Source organism: Varanus komodoensis, unplaced genomic scaffold (assembly GCF_004798865.1).
Source record: "Varanus komodoensis strain SLA01 unplaced genomic scaffold, ASM479886v1 scaffold40, whole genome shotgun sequence".
Classification (NCBI taxonomy): domain Eukaryota; kingdom Metazoa; phylum Chordata; class Lepidosauria; order Squamata; family Varanidae; genus Varanus; species Varanus komodoensis.
This window is the reverse complement of record NW_025335942.1, coordinates 3,056,204-3,082,812: the sequence shown is the minus strand read 5'-3', so window position 1 is coordinate 3,082,812 and position 26,609 is coordinate 3,056,204. Positions and strand designations below refer to the sequence as shown.

General features: G+C 41.6%; 1 protein-coding gene and 1 long non-coding RNA gene across 2 annotated transcripts in view; both read right to left on the bottom strand.

The window, feature by feature from the left end:
- The window catches only part of GABBR2 (gamma-aminobutyric acid type B receptor subunit 2), a 303,445-nt gene that overhangs the window by 34,166 nt on the left and 242,670 nt on the right, over positions 1-26,609 (bottom strand). The gene's annotated exons all lie outside the window — the stretch shown is intronic.
- LOC123029646 lies at positions 9,682-23,923 on the bottom strand. The gene is made up of 3 exons (XR_006415965.1): positions 23,870-23,923; positions 11,458-11,463; positions 9,682-9,691 (listed from the first exon to the last, which is right to left on the bottom strand). It is a non-coding gene; the product is annotated as an uncharacterized LOC123029646 (long non-coding RNA).

The following is a 26,609-nucleotide window of genomic DNA, read 5'->3' as shown; positions in this document are numbered from 1 at the left end:
AGAGGAGGGCTTTCTCTGCGGTGGCGCCCAATCTATGGAATGCGCTCCCCAGAGAGGTCCGCCTGGCGCCGTCGTTGTTTTTCGGCACCAGGCAAAGACCTTTTTATTCAAGCATCATTTTAATTGCTAATATTATTTCCTTATTTTATTCTTTGGCCAGGGTGACTTATTTTATATTGTTAATTCATTTTATATTTTTAATGTATTATATTTTAATGTTTTGTGAGCCGCCCCGAGGCTTTGGGAAATGGGGCGGCATAGAAATTTTCTAAATAAAAAAATAAAATAAATCCAGGGGTACACCATATAAGCCAGTAGTTTTGAAAGCCTTTCATAGAATCATAGAATATAGAATAATAGAATTGGAAGGGGCCATGAAGCCCACTGAGTCCAACCTGCTGCTGTTGCAGGACACCAAGTTACACCATCCCACTCAGAGGGCTGTCCAGTTTCTTCTTGAATGTCTCTAGTGTGGGGGAGCCCACCACCTCTCCAGGCAGCTGGTCCCACTGCCATATCGCTCTGACAGTGAGTGGGGAAGCTTTTCCTGATGTCCAGCCTGAATCTGGGTTGCCGCAACTTTGTCTTTCTCCATCTGCTTATCTGTTAAGGAATGCCTTTCATGGAAATCTGTCTAACTGAGGATCTCCCAGAACACTTTTGAAAATCAGTGATGCAAACTCATTAGTTGTATGGAAGAGTGTTTACTGTTTCACAAAGAAACCAGTACAGTAATCGCCGAAACTCTCATAGACAGTCCGAAACATCCTGGGATAATTTTTCCTGTACAGAGTTACACATCCACCCCAGAATAACAATCCTCCAGAATAACAATCCTGAGATAGCAATCTTACTAATAGGAACCAACGGTGGGCCACACAACTGTTGAGTTAATAAATCTATTGTATTTGCTGTCTTTAGCTGGCATACCAAATTCCACTTTGGAAAGGCATTCTACAGAACAATCAGCAAAACTCTTTTACAAGAACAACAGATTATACAACTCAAAGGGACTATTAAATACGAGCAGAAGACCCTAGTCCTAGAAATATTGACCCTTTACAGCAGAAGAGCCAATGTTCCTAGGGGCTTTTAAGATTATCGGCCTAAAGCTTTTTATTAGCAGGAAACCCAATATTAAAGGGTCATGACTGATAACAGAACTGGCAATTATGGTAAGACCAACTCAAAGCCTCTGATTTCTGCTTGATATTATTAATTTAGAAATGAAGCCTTTGGTTTAACTCATGAGTTCTCAACGTCGGCTGAAATGAAACCTAAGAGCATTTGCTAATGTTCCTCACTTGTTACCTTGTCCTCTCCCATTCCTCAATTTCTTATTAACAGTTGGAGGATGATTTTAAAGTTATTTTATACAGAACTGTGGGCACTGGTAAGCAAGAAATGAATAATCGATTTCTCACGTACGCACAATCCAAGCTCCCAGTAACTATACTGCCCGAGCAGATATGGTTGTCAAAAGCTGCTTCACATTTCATTCTGGCCTCTCCTTTCTCCTCTCAAACCATCCAGTATGAAGTGACAGACCCTTTTGATCAATCACATCTAAAATATTACCAGCTTTGCACAAATATCTTCAGACTGGATGTTATGTTGAACGAAAACAGCAAAAAGCTGTCAGAAATGTAGAAAGTGTCATTCCAGGATCAAAAAATATATTTTTCTTTTATGACTCATGGGGTTTTTAGGTATGGAATGGGATTATGCTATGTGTGTGGGAGAAGCCCCATGCTACCAGTTGGTATTGGGCCCAAAAAGGATGCTTGAGGTCACACTGAAAGCTGGGCATAAGCAACCTTTTGCGGGGGGGAACCAAAGCAGTGGGGGTCGGCGTCTTCCACGGATCTACAATGCCTACAGAGATGCAAAAATAATTTGGGGGAATACACGTTCATAAGAAAGCTTCCTTCCAAATGTCTCTTCTTTTTAAAAAAATAAGTTTTACAGTAGATATAAGTATATATTTATGTACAGGTTTCATGAAGACAAGTTGCTGATCAATGCAAGGAGGCCAGCAACCTCTCCTTCAGCGGAACCCACCATAAAGGTGGATTCAAGATTGGAGGGGCCCCACTGAATCAAGGACTAAATTCCCATTTACACCCATACTTGGATCCACCCCAAGGATGAGTAAATGTGAGCCAGCCCATGAAATCTTAAATCAGCATTTCATATATAACCATAATAAAATGCAACAAGCTTAGCGAAAGAATTCTTTCTTTGGTAATAAACAGACCGCCGTTTGTTATTGATCATCTTCATTATCTAACACAAATGATGTTAGGTAATCTTTGCCTAAAACAATGCCTGACAGAATGTCAAAGCAAATATTTAGCCGTTCCTGGGCACAGATTTGTGTCGCTGTAACAAATAAAAGGTGATTACATTACAAGGAATTCGCTTTTCTTTTTCTTCACTTGTGTCACGTTCACTTAACTAGATATTCCAGACACTCACCTGCTGGGGTTGACTGATTAGTGCATGGAAGATTTACCATTTTAGGACAACGATGCTCTTGGCCACAATTAATAAATATTGGATCCTGACCTTTTTGAGACACCCTCTGCCTAATAATTTAAAGAGCTATTGCTGTGCCAATCTGTGCCCTATTTTTAGATTCAGTAGCCGCATTAGTTTGGTTGCCTCAGAAGAAGAGGTGAGGGGAACAATGCTCGCCGGGGCAGCCGGAATCAGCCATCGTTTGGGTACCGCATCTCCCAGAATCATCTTCGCCTCTGCAAGACTAATCATGCGACTTCAAGAAATGGCATCTGAATTAGTTTCCCATTCATATTCCCTTTTCATATTGTCTCTGTTAATTTTGTACACCTGCAAGCAGGAACTGTTTTTAATCTCTGTATCACAATTTGTGGGGCTTGGTAATTAATACATATTGCTATAATTATTATGCATTTATGTGATTACAACGACTTGTTAAGTAACCTAAAATTACTATGACAAATAGCAGGACACCAAATCACTTCTCTGAGGTTTAGCGAGGAACTTATATGTCATACTACATCCTTACTACAAACTTGGGCTGCAGGTTAGTTCCTCAAGAGAGCTTTAGGGCTGACCGGAAATCTGAATCCTAGCCTTGAATACTATCTGCTATCCAGTGATACCTAGATCACATGTAAATTCACAACAGAAATTGACTTTGCAGTCTTTACACGATTTGCATCTTCACGAAATTGCAGCTGGTTGCGTTAAATAAATCCTGGCTCATGAACCATTTTATTCTCCTCCTTCTAATGCTCAGTGCTCTCTTTTCTTGTGTGTTCAAGCCCACCAGAATATCAGAGTTGCCATTTAAGATTTTGGGAGCGAAAGAGATTTCAGATAGTGACATTAATAACAATGACTATATTGCATTTTTTAAAAATCCAGTGTTTTTCTGAAACATTTGAGTTCCATTTTTATACTTTAAAATTTAACATAATACTAAAATCAAAATAAGCAAATTAGTGAACTTTATGCAACATTAACATGGCCAAAGTACATGGCCCATTTTATGATTGACTATAGTCAGCATGGAAGAGCAAGTTAGCCAGAGGTACAGGCGGGATAAAACACTAAGGAATAAATTACGCTTGGTCTGAAACAAAAAGATGGAGTCCTCTGTATCAGTGTTGCTACATACTGCAGAAATTCAATTTCAGTCCTGCTAAACCACAGAAAAGCCAATAATGAGACAAAGTAGGTTTCACACCCATAACTAAGCAAAGAGAACATCTGCAGATGCCACTGAAATGTGAACTATTGGGATTCCTTTGTTGAAGAGTCCGAAACAAAAGCAACCCAGCAGCTGCACTGGTGTGCGAGGACCAGTACACAACCGAAGTAGCTTCCCCTGGAATTTGTCTTGCTTTTACTGAAGTCGAATCCAGAGCTTTTCTGAAAAGAAGCTATTGCTAAATTGCCTGCGCGACCTGATCGCAGAAATATGCCTCCGGCTGGCTGGATAGCAGGACTTAACTGGTGATCTTTCAGAAGCAATGGGAAACAAATGAAGCAGTTATAATTCCTCCTGATTTCCATTAAGTCAAGAAAGTTAATTATTCCACAGATGGCAGGATAGCGAATGGAACTGATGCAGCCAGCTTGCCTAGAAAGCAGAATTTTTCACAACATATGCGGTGAAATGAGACAGAAAGAAAAAGCTGGCAAAAATACATTTCAGTTTCCGCAGCCACTCAGACAAGAAGGTCAGAAATAAATCTGTGACCTATGCATATTCTGGCATATGCCAACAACTTCATGCAAAATATTTTATCCTGTGGGTTAAGAAGATGCAATTGCACAGAGAGAATAAAAATAAAGCTTTTGGTACTGGAAAAAATGTCTCCCATTTAACACCTCTCTTTGTCAACCACTTTAATCAGAAAGGATAGATGGAAGGTTCTCAGCTATTATCTTCCACCCTAAAGATAACGAAATATCATTACACATTTAGCATATTTCAGGGGGAATTACTTTTGAGCTATTTGTTTCATTACTGCATATAGAAAGAAAATGAAAAGCTACCACAAATTCCCATTTTAAATGATGCCAAGGTCATTCTCCAGTTTCAGGAGAGTCATCTTCTATCCTGCCATTAGACTTGTTTTGACTAACTGGGTGGTATATCCCTCACCAACAGACCTGGAAGAAAAGCTGCTCCTCAAACCCTGAACTACTTAAAACCAGCACAGCAATTTCACAACGTGCGCAATTATACAACTTGTAAAAGCGGAGGCCTCCAAGACCTCTATTTCCTTCATGTGCACCCAGGAGCTCACCTTGAGCCAGGACACTCAGGTTGTCCACTGGCTTGGCTCACAGACAGGAATGTGTAAGAAGACTGAACGTTCCTTTCTTCTTGAGGAGGCCAGTGGGTGGCTTATGGGCGTTCCCGAGTCTGTTAATACTCCCTCAACCATCCCTAGCCCAAATGTGAAAGAGAAGGTTAATTGTGTAGTGCTACCACAGCGGTGTCCCTGAACTAGGCATGGAAACACTCTGTCCCAAAGGAGATGGTTTACAGAGCACAAACAAGCATCTGGATCCCATTGAGTCTTATCTACAGTCTTGCAACACTCTTCACCTTCCCCTCTTCTGACTTTTCCACATTTTGTTATGTTACAACCTGGAACTGGAATGGGTTTAATTGGCACTGTAACCACTTAATGCACATAAGCTACTCGACATGGTGTAGATGCAAAATATTTTTATTGTGACACAGAAATTAAGTAAACAAAAACAAATTAGCCTGTGTTGGCTGTGTAAGTACTCACTCCTTGAGCCAATACTTGGTAGAAGCACCACTGGTAGCAAATACAGCTGCAAGTCTTCATAGTAAGTCTCTATTAGCTTTGTGCTTCTGGATCCTGCAAGATTTGCCCATTCTTCTGGGCAAAATGGCTCCAGCTCTCTCAGGTCGGATGCAGACCGTGATGAATGGCAAATTTCAATCCTTGCCACAGATGCTCAGTTGTATTAAGGTCTGGGCATTGACTGGGCCATTGTAAAACATTCAAGTTCTTACTTTTCAACCACTCCAGTGTTATTTTGGCTGTGTGTTCAGGGCCACTGACCTGTGCGAAGCTGAACTTTGCCTCAGCTTGCAGACTGAAAACTGGTTTGTTCTAGAATTTCCTTGGATTGGGTCTGTCCATCTTGCCTTCAGTCCTGACCAGTTTCCCAGTTCCTACAGAGCAAAAGCATCCTCACGACATGATGTTGCCACCACCATCAACATCATGATGTTTTCCCATCGGTAGGGTGTTCTCAGGGTTATGAGCACTAGTTGGTTTTGGGCCACAAATGACATTCTTGCAACAGGACCAAAAAGTTCATGTTTGGTTTCACTGGGCCAGGGAACCTTTTCCCATGTTTGCTGTGTCTCCCAAATGGCTTACTGCACACTGCTAAACAGCTGAGGTGGCCTTGCTTCAGCAGTGGCTTTCTCCTCATTGCTGTTTTAGAAAGCCCCGCTTTGTGAAGAGTCCAGACCATAGTTGTTCCATGGTCAAATTTCTCCAGACTCCGCTGTAGATTTCTGCAGCTACTTCAGAGTTACTCCTGGCCTCTTGTGCTTGTTTTCCTCTGTGCATATGTCTGGGTCAAGGTGTGCAGATGTGATCTCTTGATCTTGTGCTGGAAGGCTAGAAGTGCTACCCATATGGATTGAAGCTCCAGTCTACTGGTGTTTATGCGAATCTCATGTGTTCCCTATATCCTGTTTTGTCCAGGGAGAGGACTGTTCATCTAGAAGAGAGTTATGTTTGTCCCGAGCAGGATTCTGAGAAGTTCTCAATTGTGTTACACATGACCGCAGCCTCCCCAGAAACATCCAGAAGCCTCTCATCTGCTCATCAAAGGACATCTGTGAGGCGATGCTGCAGGAAGTTCTTGCGGATGAAAGGACAAAGATAGATTGACTGGACATGGAATCTTATTCCGGTCATCATATCCTGGAAGCTATCAGCATTCCTAGCAACTGGGCCAATGCTAGGGCCCAGTTCGCCCTCAGCTTGCTTTGAGCATGTGTAATTGCTAGTTTATCTCTCTTGAGAAAGAACTGAAACATTAATGTCTGTCACATGCCCAGAACTACTTTCACTGTCATAAAAGCAAGGACATCTCCACATTTAGAACAAAACTGTAATCCCATCAAATGTTGTCACACCGGACATCCTTCTCATTCTGATTAGTACATTGTTTAGATTAAAAGATTGCTCCTCCTTGCATCCAAAAACAAGCCACTAGAGGTACTAGAACCTTGGTAAAAACCCTGGGATTTGATGTCAAATTGAAAAATAGAACTTTCTGTTGATACGTGTTTTCTTTGGTATGCAAAACACAGAAAACAGGCACCCCAACGTCTGAGTTTCTCGAAGGCCTAGAAAGAGACAGTCGGTGGCTGGTACTTGCTAAACCACTGTAAGAAGTGTGCTGTAAGAAACATCAAGAAACTTTGTCACATGCATCCATCAAGAAACCAATTTCCCTAAGCCGGCAGGACCGCTGTGGAAGGAAAGGCTGCCATGATGCATTAGCCTACAGGACTGCTAGAAAGTCCATTATTTTGTCAGACAAGGGGTAGTAATACTGGCTGGCTTGTTAGCTGCCTTGGCTCTCAGCGGATTTATTCATTCCATTGGTTAAAAAAAATAGCAAAGGATATTGCAGCGATTGGGGGGTGTGAACCTGCCCCTTTCCTTTAGCATGAGATAGAAGCAGCTTCCCTTGGACCATCCCCAGCCTCCTATTAGCCTATTCTAGGAGAGCTTAAGAGTGTGGATGAGTAATCATATCTCGTGAATAAAGATGACCTCATCTCCAGCAAAACTCAGCAGAGTCATCTGCCATTTTGTTTCCTAGTCAGCTGCATGGGGAGCCGAGTCCTCGGAGCAACTGCATGAACTGCTGTCGGAAGCAAACAGCAACATTGCAGAACAGCTGTTTTAGGAACAACATCAGGAACTAGCAGCCTACCCTGAGGAGTAAGGTGTTCCCTCTTTCTTTTCCCGATGCCACACAAAAGGGGAAAGAGAGGGATACTTGATACATCTGCTTACTTGGCAAGATTGGCCCTCCTTCCAAGGCTGGATCTCAGCCAATGGGAAATGAGTTGCCTTGTGACAAACCTCCAAGCTGAAGGGGCTACTTTTGAATGCTAGGTAAGCTTAGGGAGAAAGAGCAGCAATCTACGACCTGAACCTGGATGAGGAGGTTAGCCATGCTGTATTACAGAGACCTGGTTGGATGAACTTGGGAGATTATTCTCTCTCAACTTGGTGCTCCTGGGCTCTTTGCATAGCAGCTGGAAAGATCTGGGTGGGATTCTTCTACCTGACCTGGTATCTCATCTAGGAGTTCTCCAGTTCCGACTGAATAATCCTGGGGATTGGGATAGAATGGGGTTAAGAACTTCATGGCCTCCATCACAAGTTGCTCCCAAGTGGATTTGGCCTTCCTCATTCAGTGGGACACGCTCTTCAGTTGGATTTTTGTGCTGGGTAGGATGATGGTGACCCTGAATTAGGAGGGTCTGCCCAAGGGACTGAAGGGCCCAATTATTTTCCTGACAACTCTTGGGAATTTTCCCATTACCTTAACAGGGAAGGTGGAACATAAATGGTACGAAACAATGAATAAATAAACAAGCCGCTCTCTGTAAGCCAATAACTAGATTTGCCTGAGCGAGTTGCCACATAGACTGCACGGTGGAGGCATAATTCTGTTTCTTGCATCTACCCGTACTGTGTGTGCCAACCCTCACCTTTTGAATGCGAGGGCCAAGGTGGGCTCTACACCCTGGATGAGATTTTTCAAGCCAGGTTTGCTCCTCTCTGTGGCTGGAACTGCCCAATTCAGAAGATCCACGCGACCTGGACTCTGAGACGTAAGCATCTACAACTCAGAAGGCAGTTCAGCAGGCTTGGCTCCAGCTTCTGGAGTCCCTGGCAATAAATCTACCTATTTCAACCTCAGGGCCAAGCCTTCCTTTTCCCTCCTGCCTTTGCCACCTGCCCAACGTGTTGCCAAGAGCCATTTGTGTTGTTCATTTAGAACCCTCCCCTTATGCAGTTCTGCACTGATGTGCTTCCAACAGCGCACTGCCATGTCACCGCATCACACACTGGCAGACTAACACCCTTTTCCACTCCATGTCACCGCACGAGGAATCAATGGCAAAAGAGCTCTTAACATGCCTGGGAGCCCCCGGGTGCTGCATGCAGCTTTGTGATGGCCCTTGTTACGAACTGTGCTTAAATGACAATCTAGCCTAAATAATTAGCTCCATGCTCTGATGTTTGTATTTTTAGTGTGTAATTTCCCTTAATTAACTATCAAAGAGGATGTTAATTACTGTTGTCATTTTGTTTTAAGGCAGTCAAATCAATTTCAAAATGGACATCAACTAGTGTTCTTTAAAATACATTTCAAAATCGTTCAGATGACATAGACAAAGGCATTTCAAAATGTACACCATTCAAAAAGGTCTTTGAAGCAGGTAGAAGAATGGCTTAGGTCTGCTTGGTTGGATTTCATGTGCCATGTTAGCATTACGCACTGCTTTTGTGGCAGGGAGATTAACATGTGCATGCTTGCTTTAATTTTCCACGTTACCAGTATTTTTTGCAAGAGACAGAGATGCCACACAAGGAAGGGAGTCAAGGGAGGGAGGTGCCAAGAGCATGTTCCTTCTAGAATGTTTCAGCATTTTCCCCTCCTTCACAAGCCTGTTCGTTTTCTTATCTGCATTTTGCAGAAGGCTACGAGACATTAATGAGAGATTTCATGTTCATACCAATTACTTGAAATATTTAACATCCCTCTTAAGGTGCATTTACACTTCAAAGAAATGACTCACTCTAAACATTTGGCAAGGCTATAATGGGGAAGGGGCAGCTTATCCATGTTTGGTACCATTAAAGGAAAAAATATTTTTTATTATAGCTAAAGGTCTTCTTATCACATTAATTTTTAACCCTCTGCTTTTAGCAAAGAGGTATTCTGGCATTTTCCTGTTGTATATATTTGCGGTCATGTATCAATACTCACAACTGAGGATTGCCAATTAAACTTATACCACACATGTTCTGCATTGGGCCCTTCCGCTCACTTGGAACCAAACTTCTGGCCCCAGTTGTTTTAACAAGTACTGAGAAAGCCCAAGGGACTTTTAGAAGTACTGACATTCTTAAAAGCATACCCTGATGATACTGAGTAGCAGCGATTCAAGAAATTTCTGTGAGACTGAAATCCTGCACTCCAAATCCGTGGAGTAAGCTCTGTGGAACCTACTATGACTTATTAATCAGGAGACATACATAGGATTGCACTGAAAGAGTCCAAGGGAGATCAGAAAGAGTAAGAACTGTGATGAATTTATGCTCTAAATTTAAGGCAGCATCCTGTACCTAACTATGCCCTTCTCTCAACATAGCAATTTCAGCAGCATCTGAGACCTTAATTGCATTATTACATCATTCCATTCATGCCACTTTCTAGTGATCTGCTGTTACGATGTTTGCAGATATTTCGCAAACTATTTTGCAGTAAGGATTCAGTTTCTCCCTGAAAATAATGTTCTCAATCATTCAACATTGAAGTGAGCACGTGACATTTAAGTCTTCTTATTCGAACCTGACCCTTTCTACTTCTTGTGGGCATAAAGACAACTGCACCCCAGGCACACATATTTTATGGATAGATATTTTTGGAGGGGTATAAATACACACCTGCAGTGCTGTACAGATGAGGAAACGTTTTGCCACTACCTCAATCCATGCCCCCTGACCTTGTTTGTTCACAAATTGTCCTGAGAAAGTGGAATGACGTTGAGCTATGCCTGAAAGGGATAATTCATGGTTCTTAAAATCTCCAACTCTATCAATTCAGTCTCTTAAGTACTATGTGGAGCAATTCCATCTAGCATTGAATATAAAACCTAAATTCTGTTACTCATAGCTAATATTTTATCACACAATGATTTTTCAGGAAAAGAAGGCTATTTATATTTTTCAAATTCTGATTTGCATCCCATTAAGAGCAAACTCCACCCGCTGAAGCCATCTGTCTGTACGCGTCACAGCTCTGTTTTCTTTGATTCAAGCTGTCATAGGAAAAGTTCAATTCCTCTCATTTGCTCGTTGCTTTATTTATTTTTTTATTTTAAGAGCTCTTGTTCTGATAGAAAGAAATAAGGCCGTTTATAGATTTCTTTACCCTAACAAAGTATTTAGATGGCTGTTGAAAATGTAGGCTTACATGCAGGTGCCAACTGAGTCTCCGTGGTGGATCCACTGACCCTTTGGGGCAACATAACTGGAGATGGCCATGTATTAAGGCGTAACATCAACTGCAGTGTCCTACCTCAAAGGATGAGGAGAATTTTGCAACACATTGGCATCTAATAGGAAACCTGGGGACTGCCAGAGAACATTGAAATTCTCCTCACAGTCTGGCAGGGATTTGCATATGGCAGGCTTACAAAGAACTTTTGTAAACTACCATTTAGGAAAGGCCATGAAATCCCTTGTTTCCATCTTGCCACAGCTATGAGGGCTCCAGGAAGCATTTGACAAGCAGCTGCCGCTCACCCGCAGCCCCCAGGGGTTGTGGGGTTTTGTTCTGCAAAGGTTATGGAAATCATGGGTGTGAATAACCTGAAAGCAATTGTTTTGACCTACCCAAACGGCTTCCACTATTGGGTGGTACAGAAACGTAATACATAAATAATCACTCGAAAGCATGCTGATAAACACTTAAGTGTTGTGGGTATGATTATGGGAGCAACCTTCTAGGTACGATTGCTGGGCTGCAAGTTGGAAGGAGGGCTGGGTGGAGAATAAATTCAGGAAGATGAAGCTGTGGGACTGCTCTTCTAACCCGCAGCTCTTACACTATGGGATCTTGCAAAACTCTTATCTTGTCCTCTATAACATTTACCTGAATTTGTTGGACGGATTTGGCTTTATATCCAATTCAAGAGAGGCAGTGTCAGTGCTGGACAGGAGTTAGCAATGGCCAGGATGAAGGCTAGTAAAAAGAATCTAAAAGATAGCTCATCTGCCTGGGGTGATCATCTTCAGCTCGTTCTGGATGGGACTGCAGTCCCGGTCAGGGTTCTGTGGGTGTTCCAAGATCCAGCACCGTATCTGCAGCTTTTGTGCTGTTGAGTATCTTTTAGCAGCTGGTATGTCAGCTGCAGTCTTTCCTACACAGAGATGCCCAGATAACCCACGCTCTGATCACATCCCAAATAGGATAACCCAAGGGGCTAGCTTGGAAGCCGCCTAGAAGCTACATTTGGTCAATAATACAGCCACAGAGTTACTCCTGGCACCAGACATTACGAACATATGACCCAAGTGCAAACATATGACAGAGATGCACTGATTGCTGAACTGTATCAGTGAACCATTCAAGGTTTTCGTGATTATCATCAACATTCTGAACTGGGGTGGTCAGAAGGTAGATCGCCAGATGTTTTGCTCAGCTCCCACAGGCCCCTGTCAGCTTAGGTAAAAGTCAAGATTGGTGAGGGCTGAAATCAAAAACATCTGGAGATCTACTGTCTGTCCAGCCCTGCTCTAGATGGCTTGCAACCCGGGTACCTGATGGAAAGCTGTTCCCATAGCAACTTGTCTTTAAAGTAACAAATGCCCAGTGATGTTCTCCTCCATCCACCCAGACCATCTGAAGTGAGGTGGATGGAGACCAGAGAAAATCCCTACAGATTTTCCACGGGTGCCTCCTCATGCCAGATAAAACCTTTAGCCTTTCAAGTTATGAGCTTTTATTTGCTGATTGTTCCTTTTGCTTCACCATATGATTTTGTATCTATTTGTTTTGTTTTCATTGTACTTTACGTTGCGAACCTCCCTGAAAAGCATCAGTTAATGAGCACCATACAACTGTATTGCTTAGGTGAAAGCTAACTGGCTGCAGCTAACTGGTTATGGCATCAGTCAATGCCGTAAGAAGAAACATGATTTAAAGAAAAGTTTGGTAGACAATGCAACAGTTTAGGCAGGTGAACTAAGATTCGGGAAGATCTTCTTACCTTATGCCCTGCTTTCTTCCCCAGATAACTAACCCAGAAGTTCCTTCATAATTCCAATTTCGATGAGCAGTTTCAACTGCTACACAAAATAAATGACTATCATATGATACCAAAACAGCTATGGATAAAGGAACGGTGGCTATTGAAACATTGATTATGTTGCCATTCAAGCCACGCAGAGAGGTGCAGATTATGGCTACCATGCAGAAATCTGGGGAAGCAGAACGCATTTTAACTCATGTACCCATGTGGAGGGTCTTATTGTCTTAGGAGCCTGGAGTATAGCTTGGAGCTTTCTTTCTCCACCTACAGAATGCTTAGTGGGGGCAGAAGTACAATCGAGGGCATTTTTTTTTACCGAAACGCTTTTCAGGCTCAGGCCAAATTAAGTACCGCAGGTGACAGTATTCTGGACCCAAGTGCTTTAAGGGAGAATGCCATGCACGTCACCACCAGTTCCAGCCCATTTTATATCACTTTGTCCTTTTGAGGGTGGAGGAGATGGCTGAGGAAATGGAATCTGTTGAATTGAATGAGAAGGAAGAGTAGAAGAGCCCTAGTTAAACACAGCAGATCTCCAACTGCAATTAATTTGTCATGCATGCTATTTGCAAAGCTCCTGTGGTTACCAACCTAAACCTATAGCCTCTTCTCAGGAGGGATGCGCGGTTGCTAAGGAAGGCACATGACCTTTCCTAATTCCATTTTTATTAGCAAGAAGGAAGTTCCAATTCAATTTTTAGTGTTCCATTCTTATTTATTTAAAATATGAACTGGTTTTCCAAATTAAATCTCCACTGAAGGTAATAAAGCAGTTTTAAAAAAGTACCAACTACAACAGGACAACCTAATGAACGAAAGTCCTACAAATTCCATTATGCCACCAAAAAGCTAGCCAAAATGTAAATATGTTCACTTGCCTCTTCTTGGGAAGATCTTAGGGCCATTAGAAAAAATTCAGGCAGACCTTTTGAAAGAAAGCTAGATCTACAGATTTCAATCAGGAATATCTGCTGCCCATTTCAAACCTGCTCTGTTCCTTGTTTCGTACAGAACTTGCCCATTTGTTTGGCCTAATTTAGGCTCAGGACAACAACATTTGTGTGTACTTGCATGGTGTCATGGCTGTTATAAGCACAGAGTTTCATAATGATATTCTTTTCTTTTCTTTTCTTTTGGAGTTTGCTGAAGGCTGCACTCTATTATTGTATTAAAGCCCCATCACTGGATACTGGCCACATTTTTCTATTGATAAATAGTGACACTGACAGACAAAACTTTATCAGCGCTATTCTACCTCCCATCTCTTCTTTCCAGTCAGAGGCATGGAAGAGACTGTTCATCTTTCACCATGCTAGCTCACAATTCAGTGGGCCGTATCTATTTTGTATTGTTCTTTTTTAATTTATAAGTATTCCTTTCAAGAACCTGGGGAAAAACCCTCCGCAGACCTTTCTGAGTTGTCAGAAAGAATGCTAGCTGGACAAAATACCACTTTTAATCTCAGTGACTTGGTGGTCAAACAACCCAGGAAAGTCTCCACAGAGTCCAAGCCCTGATCTAACCTAAAGAAAGGTAAAGCACTCAGATTGTCACTGTGTTGTAAACTTGGGGACCAACACTCCTGCCCCTGCCAGTATGTTTCATGCGGACAAGCAGAATTTAAAAGATTTCATCTAGTCTGACAATTTCCCTAAACTCCCTCTGCCTAACCTTCTTAGTAAACAGCCTGCCACTAGAGTTTTCCCAACAGGTGTTGCCCTGCAACACAGAGTCTTCGAGTTCTCATCCTCTGGGAATATTTTGACATACTCAGCAGTACGTCAAAGTGGTATTCTTCCACCTCCTCTGCGTCTCTAGTGAATCCATATATATATATATATATTTACAGCACATCTAAGCCAGAAAAGTTCTCTCCCGCATCTAACAATGTCTTCACCAGCTGCCTAATAAAGAGAGAAATGCAAGATCTAATGCATGCGTATTACTTGGGCTGTACTATACAGGCAAATTTCTGTAAGCTAAAGGAATGATGTTAAAAAAGAGCAGACTTTTGTGCCAAAAGGAAAGGTGCACCTTCTCCTGAGCAGATCTCCAATCCTTCGCAGACAGACACTCAGCTACGTGGGCGTGTCTCCTTGCGATGTTATCCCACCCAGCTGCAATGTATTTAAAATACTGCAAGATGGGGTCACGTGGGTCTTGTCATCCTCGCAGAAGGAAAGTGGGTGGGGCAGACCCACCAGGTGGGATCCGGCAGGTGCTTACCCCTGCAGTGACTCCCTTGAGTCCGTTTCTCTGTGGCACGGAAGTGGCATCCTGCACCTGCAGTTAAATCAGCAGGACTCACTCCCTGGGCAGAAGACACTCAGGGGAATCCGGAGAGGTGCATCCCATTAAGTTCTCCCTACAGTCGTTATCCTCAGACACATGCTTATGAGAGGAACACACGGCCCGGCTGCACGGGATTTTGTCTCTCGGGAGGTGTGCAGCCAGAACTCTACAGTTAGTTATTAGTGCCTGTGTCGCTCAGGGCTTGGATGTGCTTGATGGCAAGACTGTATCCGGACTTTTTGATCTTGCGGCCTGCCTCCCGCTCAGTCCAGCAGGAACGGCTGCTGTGCGAGAACCCTCATTTTCTGCCTGCAGGTTCACTACATGGAAGCAAAAAGGCAAACGACGGAGCCAAGTTTATCCAAATGGCTACAAGACTCTACGGTGTAGTGCCTGTGGTGCTTATAAACGCAATCAATAAAAATGACAGGGGAATTCTGTTTTGTTTTATTTATGATAGCATATTGTCCCTCTCCGTCCATTTGCACACATCCCTTCTCCATGCCGGCATTCCACAGCTATTCAACTGGTCTTATGAAGACTTATTTTTAAACTGCACATTTTAAATGGAAACCCAACACAGTTTTGCACTTTATTTTCTTGTGGTTGTGATGCAATGTATTATATGATTGTTACGATTATTATGACAACACTGCATTCCTATCCCACCTTTCTTCCTCTTGCAAGGAACCCAAGGCGGCTTACAAGGTTCACTGATTCTCCGTTTTATCCCCACAGCAACCCTGCAAGGTAGGTTAGGCTAAGAATTTGTGAATGCCCCAAAGTCACGCATTGAATTTTATGGCTGAGCGGGGACTAGAACCTGGATCTCCCAAGTTCCAGTCCAGCACTCTTCACCATTATGACACCCTGGCTCTCCTAAAAATATAGATTTTAAAGTAAACCTTCAGGATAAAATTACTTAGTACTCCTCTGCAAAGACCAGGAGAACAAATGAAGGCAACTTAGCTCCTTCATGTCTTTATAGTATTCCATTGCATACACACTAACTCTTGAATTTAGGGAACTTGTTTGACTGTATTATTCAGCTCATTTTTACCTGGTATATAATCAATTATGGTATGCCACTATTGGGGAAACCAATATTTCTTTGTTTGTGAACCAACCTCTGCCCAAGAGACAGGCAACACCAGCAAAAGTAATAAAAAAACCTTTTAATGTAGGTGCGCTCCAGCAATAAGAGTTAACCATCCTGTGGGGACCAGCTCTTTCATTCATCCAACATACCCCATATATATGTTTAACGTGGCAGTGATACAAATTATTATATCAACATGCATTTCTAAATAAAGGCAGGATTTATTTATTTTTATTTATTTATTTAGGAAACTTCTATGCCGCCCCATTCACCGAAGCCTCGGGGCGGCTCACAAACATAAACAAACTTCGTTAAAATAATATAAATTAACAGTATAAATTAAGGATACCTTGGTTAGTAGTAAAGAAAACACAGTAAGAAGAAAGCATTTAGTTACTTTTGTACAGGATTATCTTGACTTCCTTTCTTGGTTTTGCAACATCTGTCGCCAGGCTTAGCTTTACAAATTCTGACCTTCTTGATAAAGGCTTGTTTTATATTTTTGACTTTCTTGCATGGCTCTCTGATAGAATACTAAGAAACTGACGCTTGTTCTTATAATCAGGAAAAAAATATATTCTTCACCATCATTGTATTATATTCTTCACCAAAATTATATTTTTCATTTTTATATATAGAGAATATATGAAGAATATAATTTTATTGTGCACACACACACAAATATGTGAATGTCCTTGTGTAGTCCTTATAGGCTAACTAGGCATCATATAATGAACTAGTGTTTTGGAAACAAAATGTTCTATCTTCTAGTTCATTGTACCTTATTTTTGCCTTCAAATTAGTGGCATTTGGTGCTAGGTCCACTCCAGGAATGCCACAACACGTGTGGATGGGAGGTCAGGTAGCAGAGGGAAGAGGCTATGACTAAACCAGGCAATGCAACCTCCTGATCTAACACTATTGTTCACTCTGGCCCTCAAATAATTGGCCTACAGCTCTCATGGAGGTTCCAAACATCCCAAAAAGCTAACAGGGGAAGATGTCTGAAATTCAAAGGCAAAAATGTGGATGTAACAGTTGGAGAGATATCTACATTTATACCTCGTTCCCCAAATATAAGTGAATGAGAGCATGGAATGCGCTCCCCAGAGAGGTCCGCCTGGCGCCGTCGTTATTTGTTTTTCGGCGCCAGGTGAAGACCTTTTTATTTAAACGTCATTTTAATTGTTAACAATATTTGCTTATTTATCTGGCCAGGGCGACTTCTTTTATATTTTATATTTTTTATTTATTTTATTTATTGTTAATTTTAATTTTATATTGTTATTTTTGTATTTTATTGTATTTTATTGTGTTGTAAGCTGCCCTGAGGCTTCGGCAAGGGGTGGCATAGAAATGTTCAAATAAATAAATAAATAAATAAATAAAATGGTATCAAAAAGGCTACACTGGGACTATGCAAAACATATGCACCCAAGATACTAATGTAAAAGTGCCCAAGAACATTCTTCTATGGGTGGCTGACAGAATACTATCATACAATTAAAAACACAATATCATGAAATTACAATTTGGGGCATAATTCCCCAGAGAGCTTTGGCTAATGGGCCATGTAGAAATGCCTTCATTCATTCATTCATTCATTCATTCATTCATTCAAACAAAATATAGCTCCACATTTAATAGGCTCCTACCCTACCCTACCTGCATCAATTTCAGGCCTGTATTAAGGTTTTGTTTTGTTTCTGCAAACTTTGGACATGTGGAAATAAAGAGAAAAACCACAGGATCGCTTAGGAGATGCCTGGTAGAAGGAAAACATTTCACTTAAAAAATAAAAACGCTTAGGATGTAAGCGTTTTCTCAGTGATCCTTCCTACAATGCTGTACAGTAGACCATGCCATCCTTCCATCCGTGTATTTATAGGCTGCTTCTAACTGCCAAGGCCTTCTTAGGTAGCTTTCCCAGGTGGTATTATTTTCCACGTACTGCCAAGGTGGGTGCTGAGATGAGGGGTGGGGGATTCCAAGGCCACCTAGTAAGTACGGCTGAGACAAGAACTGAACCAGAGGCATCTTGGCTCACAGCTCGTGTATTCCGTAGTGACACTGCCACACTTCTGTATAGCCTGGACACAAGATTAGATCCATGCGCAGCAAACACTTGATTGATTGATTGATTGATTGATTTATACTCTGCCTTTTTCCTACAAAGGGCTCAAGGCAGCTTACATCATTCTCCTCCTCCGTCTTATCCCCACAACAACAACCTGTGAGGTAGGTTGGGCTGAGAGTCCGTGACTGGCCCAAAGTCACCCAGTTGGCTCCATGGCTGAGCGGGGACTAGAACCCAGATCACCTGAGTCCCAGTCCCATGCTCTTAACCACTACACCACACTGGCTTTCTTATGTAAAGGCAGCCGAGAGTCCATGGCAATCCTGCAGACCAGCAGCTTAGCGATTTCTTGCGTTACTCCTCGTCTACTCATGCTTCCATCATTCTTTCTCCCTGCTTCCCAGTTCAATGAAGCAGGCAAGGCTCCACATTTGATATGTTGCCCATCTTAGGCATTCGAGAAACTACACCGCTATACTTCACTGCCTGGCTTTTTTCTCTGCTTCTCTAGCTCCTGCACCATAGCAACACAAGTAAAATTAGCAGGAGAGAGGGAGTTCTAGATAGAATGAATTCGTGTCCCTGGAAAATTCACCTTGATGGCCCGTGCAAGAGGGCATTAAAGGGGCCCATGGGCTAGCAAAATAATCACCTTTGCCCACAGTTAATTGTGACTGGTAGCGAAAGGTACCAATATGCTGAGCGGCAACAGTGCAACCATTCTTGGGCATCGGTGCTTATTTAACTATCAAAACTCACACTGATCTAAAACAATGCCTTCAGAGAGAGTCATTGTTGAAAAATATTTGTCGTTGCTGTTGTTAGTCGCGAAGTCATGTCCGACCCTTCGCGACCCCATGGATAACATTCCTTCAGGCCTTCCTGTCCTCCACCATCCCCCGGAGTCTACTCAAGCTCAGACCAACTGCTTCAGTGACTCCATCCAGCCACCTCATCCTCTGCCGTCCCCTTCTTTTGCCATCTATTCCTAAAAATATTTAGGAATCCTCATATCATGGAAAAGAAGCTTTGTTATTCGAGCTGATAACTCATTGTCAGCACAAATATGGTTCCGCTGAAAGAGGAATCAATAACATAAGTTCCTGATTTTGCAACTGGAAGAAAAAACTTTGTGGAATAACATCAAGTTTTTAATTAGAACACAGCATTTAAATGGTTTACTGAAAACACTTTGTAGCAGGTGCATAGAAGGACTGTGGAAACCTTGATTCCCAGAGAAGCCACGGTGGAGTGTGAAAACCACAGAATGGACAGTTGTTTCTTACTGTGCTTTCTAAAAACCAAATGGGCGACGCTGAAATACTGCGACAGGGTCGGACACCATAGCGGACTTCCCCCTTGAACTCTCACAGTACCAGACTGGTCCTGCTCACTTTGAAAAGTCACGTGAGTGGAGCACTTCTGAAAGAAGCAGCTCAGTGACTGAGATACAGAGAAGCAGCAACCAAGCCATGAAGCTTGTCTGTGGAGGGGAGAAAAGATAACGACGACTTGAAAGAAAATGTGCTACTTCCTATTTCACCCTCCCAGTAGTTTTATGAGGCAGGGGGTCATAGGGCAAGGTGAAGTTAGGGAAGAGTGAACTAGTGAACCTGTAGTTATAGGTGCGTAGGCGTAATAGGTTGATGAATATTAACTCACACACCTTGAATAGACAATGGGCTAATTATAATGCACGTGTGATGTATGTAGATGTATGTTGAGGGATGAGATGGGAGATGTGAAGTAGGCGGACGGAAAGGCTGTAACTTCCTAGTACCTCAGCCAATGAGGGAAAAGGAGAGGGCTGTGGCGGATGGGTTGAGGAGTAGAATGAGCTGCTTTGTGTGTTGTATTTGGAGAGATTAGATGGAGTGGGCTCTCCCCATCTATTGCAATAAATGAAGGAATTGCCTCACTCTGTTGGCAGTCTCAGTTATTTAAATCGAGGGGAAGTACTTTTGCCGCTTTTTTGCGTAACTCTTCTAGCAAAAGCAAGCTCAGGCTCATGCAGACATTGTGTGGGCTGCCCATCTGATCGAAAAACCAAAGGCATTACCATGATTTGGACAGGAAGCATGGACTACGAGCTTCAGCCTTTGCTGGCTACCACACCTCCATGGCACTGAGAGACACTAGATGTGAATCTATTAAGCCCCACATTGCTGCTTCTAGCCCAGCTCAGAAAGCACTCCAACTCCCATGTATCAAGCTCTTTGTCCACACCCGTCTTGCTTACTCCTTCATCTCTTATTAGATTGTTTGCTAATTAGCCACTCTACTTTTCTTTAAAGAGAATTGCCAATACTGGAAATTGCAAAACATCCCAACTTTATCCCTTATTGTTGAGGCATGACAAACAACCAGCTGTTAATCCATTTTAACACAATGCTGTAAAGATTACTCCAAACATACGATATCAAAGGTTAACCCTGTTCACTTATATTGTCATTCTTGATTTAAATAATAATAATTTGGACAGCCCAGAAAATTAGTATGGCAGCTTTTTAGATGCTTAAGCATGGTTTAAAATGTTTTACTCACTGCAATAGTCACATAACATCTTTTGTGAGTACATCCGAAAAGCTGTCGAATATAACCTACAGAAATATACTTATTTCTTTTCAAACACAGGATGGAAATAGACCTCAAACACAGCAGTATTTTCTCCATAAAATTTTCATATTTCTAACATAATAGATGGAATGTATGGTATCTATTAACATTCCAGTTATCTCTGAACAAGGTAACTTTCCTCTTCACTAGAGGAAAGAGTCAGGATAGCAATGAACTGTCTTTGTTGTTAGGCAGTAAGAGACATAACACTTTCCCATGTCTGTATTAATTTCCTGGACTTTCAATTAGATTGCAAACATCAAGCTATTGATTCTGCTTCCCTACCTAGATCTTCCTAACCAATCACAAATTGCTCACAACAGCCTTGAGTTTTGTCAAATTGCCCTTTTAGGAAGTAGGAAGCAGATGCGCTTGGAGCAAGGAGGGTGCCTTTCCTCTTTGCTTGAAATGATTAATTTAACAAAATCTGGCTCCTGGAACTCAAGAAAGTGCCAATGAATCACTTTGGTTTAATAAAGTACAAAAATGCAGATGCTCTTTCTTTTGTATAGCACAAAACGCCCTGTTTTTGGAAATCGTAGCTTATTTTAGCGGGGTCTTTTCAAGGTTTTACAGCGGGCACTACGAAGCCTGCTCCATGAGCTCCTACCTGAACTCTTGCCATCAGTGTCTTCCCATGATTTTTCCACCATTAGGAGACTTTGTGCACGGGAGCGTCCTGTGTACCTTGCATATTGCAGGAGACTCTGCAATAGAGGCAGGTAGAAAGCAGAGTTCAGAATGCTTTGGACTTCAGTTCCTGGAAACCTCTGCTAGTATGGCAAATGGACAGGAATACAGAGCGTTGAAGTCCGTATTTCTGCTCGTCCACGCTCTAGGACTTGCTCCAGATACGTAGCCTGTTAAGTTTCACTCTCGCCTCGAAAGAACGGCTGAGACTCAGAGAAGAGGTTCAGACAACCCTCCCCTGCAGAGGCAGAACAGAAAGGGGTGGGCAAGCTGTATTTCGAGGTGCTTGCCTGCCACCGGTGACTGCCCATGAGCTTCCATGGAATCCCAGACTTCCCTGGGACACAGTTGGAAAACTAGGGCTGCACTGTCTTTGCTCCAGTGAAGTCAAGAGAAAAAATTCAAATAGGATTCAATGGACCAGACTGGTGCTTGGTAGAGAGAGAACAGCTGCGTTGATCCACTTCATTGCATAAGAGACCGAGTTAAGCTAGTGCCTCAGCCAAATCTTACTTCTGACATGAACTTAGTTGGTGGCCTTGGGCAAAATGCTCTCTCTTAGCCCAGTCAACGCAACATCTTCCGAGATAGGGAAGTAATATTACCAACCTTTCATAGAGTTAGTTTATTGATTCCTAAGGCATGTAAAGCGATCTGAACACTGAAAATGTGCTTCATCAGATGTAAACATCATACTTAGTGATGTTGAAAATTAAGACATGTTTCAAAAATACTTGTAACAGCTAGTGGTGAGTGAATTAATTTCACGTAAGGAAGAAATGCAGTGGTGTCTTCTAGAGGTCAGGAAAAAGAGTATGCCAAACTAGAATGTAAAAGCACTGTCATTTTTGAACGCCATGGGGTGGGGAGGGGTCGAAGATGTCAATGTGACGTCTCAGTTCAAATCTTCACTCTGTCTCGCTGTGTGAACTTGGGCCAAGCACGATTCCTTGTTCAGTCTAACCCACCAGACAAGGTCGTGGTCTCTGGGATCTCGCGTCATTTTGAGAACTTACCTACAAAACTTAAATGTAATGGAATGGATTTCTTCCATGGATTTTTCCAATTCCCTTTGAAAGCCATACTAATTGATGGCCATGACTACATCTTAAGGAGACAAATTCCATAGTTTAACTCTGTGCTATGTGAAGAAATCCTTCCAGTCTCTTGAAGACGCCCAGCCTTCCAGTCTCCTATCATTCAGGTTCATGGAATGACCCTGAGATTATGGATGAGGGAAGAATGTTCCTTCACACCTTGCATAATTTTGCACAATTCTGTCAATGTTTCTTGGATTACCCTATTCACACTAATTGTTGAACAGAGCTTTTGACAGAAAACAGAAGATGTTAAATTATTAATTGTACATATCCTATTTCTGAAGTCTTGTATCTTCCAACAAAGCCATTTGAATCCTGAGCCCTGGATTAATACTGATTGTTCCCAAGTAAGACCACCCTGGATATCTCACTTAAATGGAAGATATTATACCTGCAGTGCTCCTTCAAAGCAACTCTGTTAGAGCTAACAAATGCAGATTAATTAAGGATTTCCCTGATTTTTCAAGTATTTGATGGCTAAAGGCCTTTTGAAAACTGTGACCTATTTTAAAACAGTGATCTTCTGAATGCTTTATTTATACTGTTATGTTCAAAGTTTGGGCTCTGTGGATTTGGAAATTCTAAATAATTGATGATCTCCTAACCAAAAGGGATGTACATCAAAGTAAGAAGCATACAGTTTCTGTTCACTTGAAGGAGTTAGACAAACAAGCAAAACATGTGGGTAAGGATAGAAATACTAAAGGAAAAAAAGAAATAGAAAGAGATTTCAGAAATGCAATTCTATCGTGATATATTTCATGAGCTCCACTGGTCATCATCGATAAATCATGAATATAGTAAAAAGCACACACACTTCAAAATGAGGCAGTTTCCCCAAGTGTCCCCATGAGGTATATCAATTCTCAACTCTACTACATCTTTTAATTTCCCAATCTTACTCACTCTATTTTAATAATTAAGCTGCAAAATTACCTAGGACGTTGATCCATAAGGCACAAAAAACTAGGAGAAACTGCCAACGCAGCAAATGGGTTGCTTTTCTATTTATAATACCCTTTCGAAGTCACAATTAAACAAGTTCGGGTCAGCCTCTCTACCTCGACATTTCTAAGTTTAACATGAGCAACATAGAAGCTTGGCCTATGCTTCCAAATATAGAGGCATAAATTAAAGCCATGAAAGCAAGGGTGAGCGAAAATTCAACATATTTTCGTTAAGATATCAGCAATGTTTAGCACTTGTGAAAACGTTCACTTGCTCATTTGCATTGGCCACAATTAGTTTTATTCGCTTAGGGACATAAGACATAATCTAGTTGGTTATAAGGCAAGAGAAACCATGTTCTTCAGTGCCTGATCCTATTTATAGCCTGCCTTTTCTCTTAATGCAAGGAACCCAAAGTGACTCACATAATCCACCTCTTCTCCATGTTAATTTCACAACAATCCTGTGAGGTAGGTCAGCCTTAGTGCCAGCTTCTTGCTGACTGGAGACTGGAACTCACATCTCCTGAATCCCAGTCCAATACTCAAAGCACTGCACCATAACTTCACACCTTAGAAGGAGGAAAGAAGCACCAACTGGATGGGTGAAGATAAACTACAGTAGTAGTACAGAAAACAGGCAGAGTTACCTAACAGGATAAAAAAAGCGGGAATATCTGTGCATTTACTGAAGTTTGTGTGTGTGTGGGGGGGTGGATTTTGATCACATCTTTTTCAGCACAGAAAGTATAATCAAACAATATTCAGTACAGCTCCAAAATAATAACTCAGTGTTCACACTTCACAAGAACAAGCTTCTCCAACAGATAATTTGTTGTGTGGAAGTAAAACATCTTTGCTCAAGATTGTGCAGACTTTGCAAGAAATCCAAATGCTTCCTTTGAATTTAGTACTTATGTTGCATTTTGAAAGATTAAAAAAAAAAAAACCTTTAACATTCTGCATATTCTGAAAGCTGACAAAATGGAATGCATTTGAACCAATGAAAGTGACAAACATATTCAAGTATGTATCTAATTCTCCTATTTAAATCAAGATGTGCTAATATGTGCTTAACTTTGGCTGAATGAACTTCGGCCCAAATTAATCAGGTACCAGCATCCAAATGTCCGACTTTCAGATGGGAGTGAAGCAAACATGGTCTCAAATCTTATGCCACTAAATTAGTTCCAGAGCACAGTTTTAAGGAACTCTCTACGTAGAAAGGAGGTGTCTGACCTGGAAGATGTAGCAGAGCATTTTTACAGGTTGTTCAAAGGCCGGCTGTCATCGTGCTTTTTCAGTTGCCAGCACAATGTGCCTTACTTTTGATCCCCGCTTCACAATCCTAGCGCAAAGTTGATCATCAGTACAGACAAAAAGGGGATCTGTGCCATTCCTCGCTCCCAGAGACAGTGCTGCATAATTAGGACACTACAGCTTAAAAAAGCATCCATGTTTTCATACTAATTATGTGCAGCAAAACCGACAATATTAAAGAGTCTCCCCAAAATCCATTTGATAAACTGCCTTCATTAAAAAAGCCATAATTAAGGGAAAGCCCCTGATGCGTTATGAGAATTATCATTTAAAAATCTGCAACTGAACCTTCTTGTTTCTTTGTGCTCCTCCAAGGCACAGTGTGTCCCTGGGCTTTGAGTAAATGCGTAAGCGCGCCTACGAACAGGGAGGTGGGGATCCCTAGAAAACTTGGACAGAGACTTAATTTAGTATGCTTGTTTTACTTATACTTACTAACAAAGCAAAACCAAACCAAACCAACCAACCAACCAAAAAAGGTACGTCACGTGGATTTGTCAAGTATTTGACCTGATGTACTTGAGGGGAAAACGAAAACACATGGGATTAACATTTTATATTATGTAGATTTTTTATTCAAATACTTGTAAACATCGCTTTACACTGTTTACTTTTTATTAAAATACAAAGGTATTTCAAGCATCCAAAGGACACATTCCCATGGATCTGGGAGAGCGTGCCAGGGATGGTAAGAGACTGCCACAGCCTTGGGATAATGTCTTTGTGTTTCAACCTCTCCCCATGTCCCCTCTCAGCCAGGTTGCAAAAGTGATGACCAGATATGATCCCACAGAGGTCAAAAAGGAAGCTTTCCACTGGTGCAAAAGGCACGGGAAAAGAAGAGGGTTTGCAGAATTTATGTATTTATGTAAGCTTTTTGTAGACGGCTCTATCAGCACCTGCTCTCAGAAGTTTACAAATGTTTACAAATATTAAAACAACCTAACAAAACTATTTTAATTCTTAACATTTACATACACAAATCTTAGGTTTTCCACTGTATTGTGTCCTCAAGGTTGAGCCTAGAATGTTCTAGAAAGTTCATTGTAAAAGATCTAACATCCATGCCATTCTGTAACAAAGACTGACTTGTAGTCAATGTGGCAACATAAAATACAACCATGAATGTAAATCGATTCAGTGTTATTTGTCTCTGATGAACTACATGTTTACTTCTATTATCCTCTAGTATCTCAGGGCCCTTTCATTCGGGCCCACTAATGGGTTATTTTTATATGGGAGGAAGGGAACAGGAAGTAAAAGTACCTCTGTCTTCCTCACACTCTGGATTTCGAGAAGCCTCCAAGCTTGGAGGTTTATGCCTGAAGAGCGACAATCCCATAGGACTGGGGCTTATTTGATGCAATAAATGATGCAATGATAAATGCAATAACTAAATAAATTTTAGCAACCCAAAGAACGATGCATGATACTTTGGATCACCTGTTTTAACATATTTCCCTCTCTTCCACTGCTCCTGTCAACTCCCTAGTCACTCCATGTTATGCTATGATGTATCTGTATTTCACTTACATTCCTGATAAGGATAATCTTCTGAAAACAGTAATTACAACTTCGAAGCTGCCTCGTTTGCCTGATGCTGTAGGTACAGTTGACATCCATTCATTGTTACCGGTGAGCTTATGAACTGGAAACATTTCCATGGAAAAATAAAGCACCAAAAAAACATTTCCATTTTGGAAAACCTTCCGTGGAAATATCTCAACCCACACTGCTACTCATGCATGAGAATTACTAACATTAACATACTCCAAACATAAATATTTTATAGAAATAGCTTAACGAACAGGAGGCTCCTATAGACGCAGAGAAACCACACAACAGC